General features: G+C 41.9%; 1 pseudogene; it reads left to right on the top strand.

Moving 5' to 3' along the window:
• The first annotated feature begins 5,640 nt into the window (after positions 1–5,640).
• Positions 5,641–5,758, top strand: LOC126337143 (5S ribosomal RNA; annotated as a pseudogene).
• Positions 5,759–7,674: the final 1,916 nt, after the last annotated feature.

The following is a 7,674-nucleotide window of genomic DNA, read 5'->3' as shown; positions in this document are numbered from 1 at the left end:
TTGCAAATACTGTAGATTCAGGTTTTGTGTCCTCACCGTTTTCTCAAATAAATCAAGACACATTTTCTGCTTTTCAAAATGCGAATATTGCCGGTTCAAAAGCACTGCCGAATAGCACTGAGGAACATGCAACAAATGGGACAAAGGCTACAAAAGTTAACACAACGCTTGAACAAAATCAGAAACAAATGGGACAAAATGTTCAAAACTTAGACACAATGGAACACAATCTTCAAAAGTTAGACACAATGGAACAACACCAGAGACAAACACAGCAACAGTTAGACACAATGGAACAAAATCTTCGGAAGTTAGACACCACACTTGAACAAACAAGTGAAGATTTAACTACTAAGTTACATAACATTGAATCGAAATGTCAGAAAGTCTGTAATGAGGTAAAAACACAAATTTGTGAGCATTTCCAACCTATTTTTTCGCGTCATGAAAATGCATTACAGAATCACGAAGCAGCCATAAAAGAACTGCAAACTATTGTTCATGAAAATCACGACACCTTGCAAGTTAAAATTGACTGAGTTGCATCTGCCGATTCGGTTACGCAACTTGCAAAAACTCAGGAAAACTTAAAGGACACAGGAGATACGATTTCAACACAAATGGACACTCTGAAACTTGGTTCAGAAAAACACACAGAGGAAATAATTTCACTAACGGATAAAGTAGCCGAACTATCAGATCAGTTCACTAACTTATCTACAATGGTAGATGATGATCTGAATGACACAAGACCTGTAGCCTTCACGGACACTGAAGAGTATGAACAAATTAGAAAATGCATACAAAATCAAAATCAAATCAATACACAGTACAAAAGAGAAATCCGGGAAGTACAAGATCAGTTGGCACAAGTAATACAAGAATTACATATTTCAGAGGACACTCGCGCTCCAGTATGGGAAGAGGAACATAGAAATACGGAACAACCACAAAATAATAACACAGGACAGTTCGGAAATTATGAAAGAAATTGGCAAGGCGCATTGGATTTTGAGATGGAACCACCGAAACAAGTAACAATGAGCGATGTGTGACTCGCCGACACGATGATTTTGACTATAAGCTGTTCATTACTTCACGTAAATTCAAAACATTTAAGAATTCTGACAATGACATTTATCCACTAGCATGGCTTCATCAATTCTTTCATTGTTTTCCTCCCAACTGGTCATTGGAGCACAGGTTAGAATTTATGTGCTGCTACTTGGGGAATGAACCAGCTGTAAGAATGAGATCGGTCATTCACGATTGTCAATGTGAAGGAGAATTTTATCATGCCTTCCTCTCAGCGTATTGGTCTCAAGTTACACAAGACCGAGTAAAACGTAGCATCATAATGATGAAACGTTTCGAACAATCTGAATTTTTCAGTCTTATGAAATATTTTGAAGACACGTTGCATAAGAATCTATATCTTTCAAACCCATACAGCCCCTCAGAACACATCCGCATTTGCTTAATAAAACTGCCTGAACATTTACGACATATTATTTTAGCAGGACGTTACAAAGACGACATTGAAGCTTTTCAGCGACTGTTACAAGAACTGGAGATTGACACTGACAATCGCGGAACGCAAAAACAGGAGCACAACAATTACAGGTCACATCTATCACAATTCCGCTATGACAGAAATAATACACGACAAGGCTATTCTTGCAACGTAAATCGTGTCCAAAACAGACACCACGCGTATGACAACCGTTGGCAGAGTAGTAATAATTACAGGGAAAGATCACCTCTCTGCGGTGATGACTATCACAGAAACAATCATAGAAACAGACAGTGTGGGAACCAAAATAATTATTATCAAGGGAGACAGAATAACTTCAGATGCAACGGTCCAGCGCGCAGTTACGATTCAGGGAGAAATTCTTCACCACGTGACCGACAAGAAAGAAACTATGGACTCTACCGACATGACGACAGACGATATGATCGTAACGACAGACCTGAATTGAATCAGAACTGGCGGGACTCAAACAGGGCGGGGCCCTCTCGACAAGTCGAATTTGTAGAAGTTAGGTCTCCAAATCCCAATAACGACGCACGCCAACAAAGACACAATGGGCAATGACTCATACCGCTGGCAGCCACAAAACGTACTTATGAAACTGACGACGCAGTTGCCGTAGCTAGTAATTACATAACAATGGAAGACATTACGGACATCTTACTCCAGGAACACGACGTAAAACATAACAACATTGCATATCCTGTGATTCACATTACTGTAAATGACGTAAAGTACTCATGTCATAATTCTTGTAACACTGGTGTACATGTTTATTTCTATTCTCTTGTAAAGCCTGCCCTACCACAAGTGTTATCTGTATTGTTATGTTCTTTAATGATGTATTTTACACCTTTGTTATTGTATTCTTATGTTATAAAATTGTAATTGACACCAGTTCATCAAATTAAGTAACTTGTAAGTTACATTTCACTGCACACATTTCTGTTGGTCATAATATATGGACAATATGTGAGAAGTAAGGACTGTTAGTGTTTGCACGTGTGTTGATAATTCAGCAAGGGACTGGATAACAACATTGCTGGTTCTAAGGATATTCCAAAACGTTTTGTGAGTACACAAGTGGTGGTTTCTGAACTTGCTATATTGTCCGCAAGACTCTTCGATGGTGATTGTGCACCTGCACAGTTGCAACAGATCGCTGCTAGCCGTCTCTACAAGGACTACAGTGGGTCTGCATCTTTGATGGCCCACCAATACCATTATTTATACAAGGACTGCAGTGGATCTGCAACTATGGTGGCCCACCAATACCATACTCTCTCCAGGACTACAATGGGGGGTCTGCTCTGTGATGACCTACCAAACGATATTCTTCAAAACTGCGACTGATTCTGCTGTGGGTTTGCTCTGTTGTGGCCCAATACCTGTCTGCATGTCAAGAGTCAGCACTGTCTTTCCGTTGGAAGGACAACAGTACTTCTTCAAGACTGCACGGAAATCCACTACTTCCGTGTGAATTTTCTTTTACTACTCAGACGTTGAGAAAAACACTGCGATTTTACTTTGATGAATGATCAGGACTGTCTTTATGGACTGTGAGAAAATTTTAGCTTTTGACCAACATTGTATTAATAAGTGTGTGCATTTGGTATCATTCTTACTGTAATTATGAAATTTTTTTTCAAATCTGTATTGGCCTGTGTCCAAAACATTTTGCAAAATTTTTTGTGGGGAGCATGGGGGCTATGTGAGTAGGCTGTTTAGGTTTTCTTATTGGTAACGCCACGTAGCGCTGGTGGTAGCAGTGGTGGATGTGGGGAGAGAGATGGCGGAGTTTTGAAATTTGTAAGACTGGATGTCATGAACTGCTATATACATTATGACTATTAAGGTAAATATATTGTTTGTTCTCTATTAAAATCTTTCATTTGCTAACTAGTCCTATCAGTAGTTAGTGCCTTCTTTTATTTAGCTGGCAGTAGTGGCGCTCGCTGTATTGCTGTAGTTCGAGTAACGAACATTTTTGGTGATGTAAGTGATTTGTGAAAGGTATAGGTTATTGTTAGTCAGGGCCATTGTTTTGTCGAGATTATTGGTAGTCAGATTGCGTTGCGCTAAAAAAATATTGTGTGTCAGTTTAAGCACAGTCATGAATAATTTTTCTAAGGGGACGTTTCAAACTCACATAACACAACACATTACACGAACTGATACAATGTTCAATATTTTTCGTCCAAGTCTGTGAATAACATAGTACGAAGTCTCTCTTGACAATGGAGTTCAGCAACTATTCCTGGCAACTTTATTAGTGACCTGCTCTATTACTAGCCGCGTCGGTAGACCATGACTGGACCACCTTGTCAGGCAACTTTTTTTTTCATCACGAAACAAGCAAAAGGAAACAAATTTTAATGAATTTTTTCAGGACACAACATGCTATCTAATAGTTAATATTTTTGGATTACTGACATGGCTCAAGTGGGAAACTAAGGCGGTTCTTCACATCAAAATCTCTGGCGCCACAACTTGTACTGTGGTTACACAGCAGATGTTCTCATTTGTGAATCAGATGCCTCGGTCATAGCCCATTGCACCTAACTACCGTTCGCAGTACCGACTGAAACTTTGTACGCTTAATACTCATACTCTGTTGGAATTGTTGAAAGTATGTGCACAGGAGGTACTATTTAGTGGGACTCTTTGTGACTTGATAGCAGCAAAACGGATCAAAATTTGCGCTCTAAGAAAAAGGACATACCACGAAGAAATTATCCACATGGGACGGAAATCAGTAAGTGTGATGAACATGTTCAAACAAATAAATGGTTATGATTTCAGAAACAATGGAAGATTTATTCAAAAGAATGAGCTTCATAAATTGAGCAGGTCAGTAACGCTTTCTTCCACCTCTGGCCCTTGCACAAGTAGGTATTTGACTTGGCATTGATTTATAGAGTTGTTGGCTATCATCCTGAGGGATATCGTGCCAAATTTTGTCAAACTGGAGCGGCAGATCGTCAAAATCCTGAGCTGCTTAGATGGTCCTGCCTGTTAAGCTCTAAACGTCTTGAGTTGGGGACAGATCGGGAGACGTTGCTGGCCAAGGTAGGGTTTGGCGAGCACGGAGACAATCTCGCTGTGTGCGGGCTGCATTACCTTGCCGAAATACAAGCGCCACGAAGGGCAACTAAACGGTGTGTAGAATATCGTCGACGTATCGCTGTGCTCCAAGAGTGACTTAGATGACAACCAAAGTGGTACTGCTGAAAAAAAAAAAACAATGCTCCCCAGACCAATAGCCTTGGTTGTCGGGGCGCCAGGTTTGCATCCAGCCACTGTCTGTAGACATTCGACCTGGAATCGCATTGACTGGAGTAGAATTAACTTCTGTGATAAGTCTTGGTTCGCATTGATGATAATGACCAGCGAAGACGTGTCTGGAGATTCCGCAGACAGTGGTGGGATGCCAATCTGACTTTCGTCCTCTATACAACAGGAGTGATGCTGTGGGCGCTTTTTCTTTTCATAGCAGGATCCCTTCGGTTATCATCCACATCACCCTTACAGCTCAGTGGTACGTCGACGATGTTCTACGTCCCGTTTTGTTTCCTTCATGGCAAGCCATCCTGGGCTTACATTTCAGCAAGATAATTCTCGCTTCCACGCGACGAGAGTTACTACCGCTAGTCTTCGTGCTTGTAGAACCCTAGCTTGAACAACAACGTCGCCGGATCTCTCCCCAGTTGAGAAAGTTTGGAGCATTAAGAGCAGGGCTCTCCAACTATCTCGGGATTTTGACGATCTAACGCGCCAACTGGACAGGATTTGGCACGATACCCTTCAGGAGGACATCCAACAAGTCTCTCAGTCACTGCCAAACGGAATAACTGTTTTCATAAGGGCCACAGGTAGACCAATGCGTTATTGTTCAAAAATATTCAAATGTGCGTGAATTCCTAAGAAACCAAACCGCTGAGGTCATTGGTCCCTAGTCTTACACAATACCTAAACTATGTTATGCTAAGAACAACAAACACACACGCGTGCCCAAGGGTGGACACAAACCTCTGACGCGTTATTGGCTTGCTCAATTTGTGAACCTTTTTCTCTTGAATGAAACATCAATTTTTCTGAAATTATGTGGCAACGGCCTTGCCGCAGTGGATACACCGGTTCCCGTGAGATCACCGAAGTTAAGCGCTGTCGGGCGTGATCGGCACTTGGATGGGTGACCATTCAGGCTGCCGTGCGCTGTTGCCACTTTTCGGGGTGCACTCAAACTCGTGATGCCAATTGAGGAGCTACTCGACCGAATAGTAGCGGCTTCAGTCAAGAATACCACCTTATTACTGGGAGAGTGGTGTGCTGACACCACGCCCCGCCTATCCAATTCGTCCACGAGGGTGACACGGCGGTCGGATGGTCCGGTAGGCTACTCGTGGCCTGAAGACGGAGTGCTTTATTTTTCTGAAATTATAATTCGTTGTTCTGTAAATCACATCCATCTTTTTGTGTCCCAGTCAAATAATTCGTCGGTCGTGTGTCACTTTTACTTTTATCTTAAAGTGTATCCAAAAATTTCGTGGGAAGTGAGGAGGAAATGGGAAGTATAGTACGTCACAAAAGTTATAAGAAAATTTGGTCTTTGATGGAAAATAGAAATTGCCACGAAAGGGGGATATTTAGCAAAGGCTTTCAACCCCATTGTATAACAGAATTTCGTCCATCCTCTACTTCACTGATGCAAGAACACCTCCAGATAAACTAGTACGTCTCTTCTTTGAATGATGAGATAGTATTCTTCTTGTATTATGTACTAATTATTCTTTAAATAGCCAGATGTGCTGCATTTATCACTGTATCAAAGAATGTAGAGTGGCGATGCACATTGTTTCTCTTCGAGAATTAATACAACACTATTTTGAAGCTTTGTCACCTAGGTCAAGTGTTCCAGGTGAAACACGTGTAGTAATGCTGCCTCAGATGGACCAATAATAAAGTTAGGGAACCCTCGTCTCCGGGAGCAACAGTATGAAGTACAAGAGGTACTAGTTAACACCGACGGTAAATGGCATAGAGGAGATAATGGTCTCGGCCGACAATAATGGCGCCCTTTTCTTACAAGAGGGCCTCGGAATAGCCAGCGTGAACCAGATAAAAGGCACGTGTTCAGCTGGACGTGTTGGCTCGCTAAGAGACGACCGCAGCTGCAGATTACCACAACAGGACACAGAATGTCGACCAGCGACTGGCACCTTCTCATAATGAGACGGTCGCTTGTCGCTCGCTGTTCTGATCGTTATTAATGTTTCTGAAAGATGAAAACTGTGTAGCAGAACGGCATTCGTTATCCTACGTCTGCCTTTCACGGCCAGTTGAGGAGCGGGAACGAAAACGTCCTAAGCGCCACTTTATTTTAGCGAAAGGAAAGAAGACTAGAGTTTAACTTGCCGTCTAAACGGGGTCATTAGAGACCGAGCACAAACTCGGATTAGAGGGATGAATGGGGAAGAAAATTGGTCCTGACCTTTCAAAGACACCGTCCCGCTATTTGCCTTAAGCGACTTTCGAAAATCAAGGAAAACCTGAATCTGGATGGCCGGACGCGGATTTGAACATTTGTCCTCCAGAATGTGCTAACCACATTACTTTCCAAAATCGCATCTCCAGTGCTGTTGCATGTTTATAGAGTTGTTCCAAGTGTCAGTCACGGAGAAAATGATTCAGGCGTTCATTATTAGAAACTGCATGGTACATGCGCCAAGTTATGTTTCCCTCAGGAGATCCAAATGTATTCCAATGCTTACAACCGAGTTCTTTGATTTTAAATATGCTGTTGAAACATCTTTGTCAATGTAGGTGTGTGATATCAGCAGATGCAGTGTCATCAGACTGTCTCATACTCATCTGTCTCATATACCTATTAAAAACTGTTATCCTCAAACAGAAGAATGAAACAAACAATGTCAGTGTATTCAAAAGAGGAAAGACCATGGCAGATGTGCGCCATGCCGAACTTCACGTGAAAGACCAGCCATGTTTCTCAGCCGCAAAGCAGAAAGGCCTGTTGACGATGTTGCCCTTTCTTCCTCAACAGCACGGAGAGTTTTACTGTTAACTTTGCAACATCTGATCCGAAGAATGAGTTGTGTAAGAAGCAGAAGTCAATAATGAGA

This window comes from Schistocerca gregaria, chromosome 2, assembly GCF_023897955.1.
Source record: "Schistocerca gregaria isolate iqSchGreg1 chromosome 2, iqSchGreg1.2, whole genome shotgun sequence".
NCBI lineage: Eukaryota > Metazoa > Arthropoda > Insecta > Orthoptera > Acrididae > Schistocerca > Schistocerca gregaria.
Note: the sequence above shows the minus strand (reverse complement) of the source record. Positions and strands in the feature narration are given on the sequence as shown.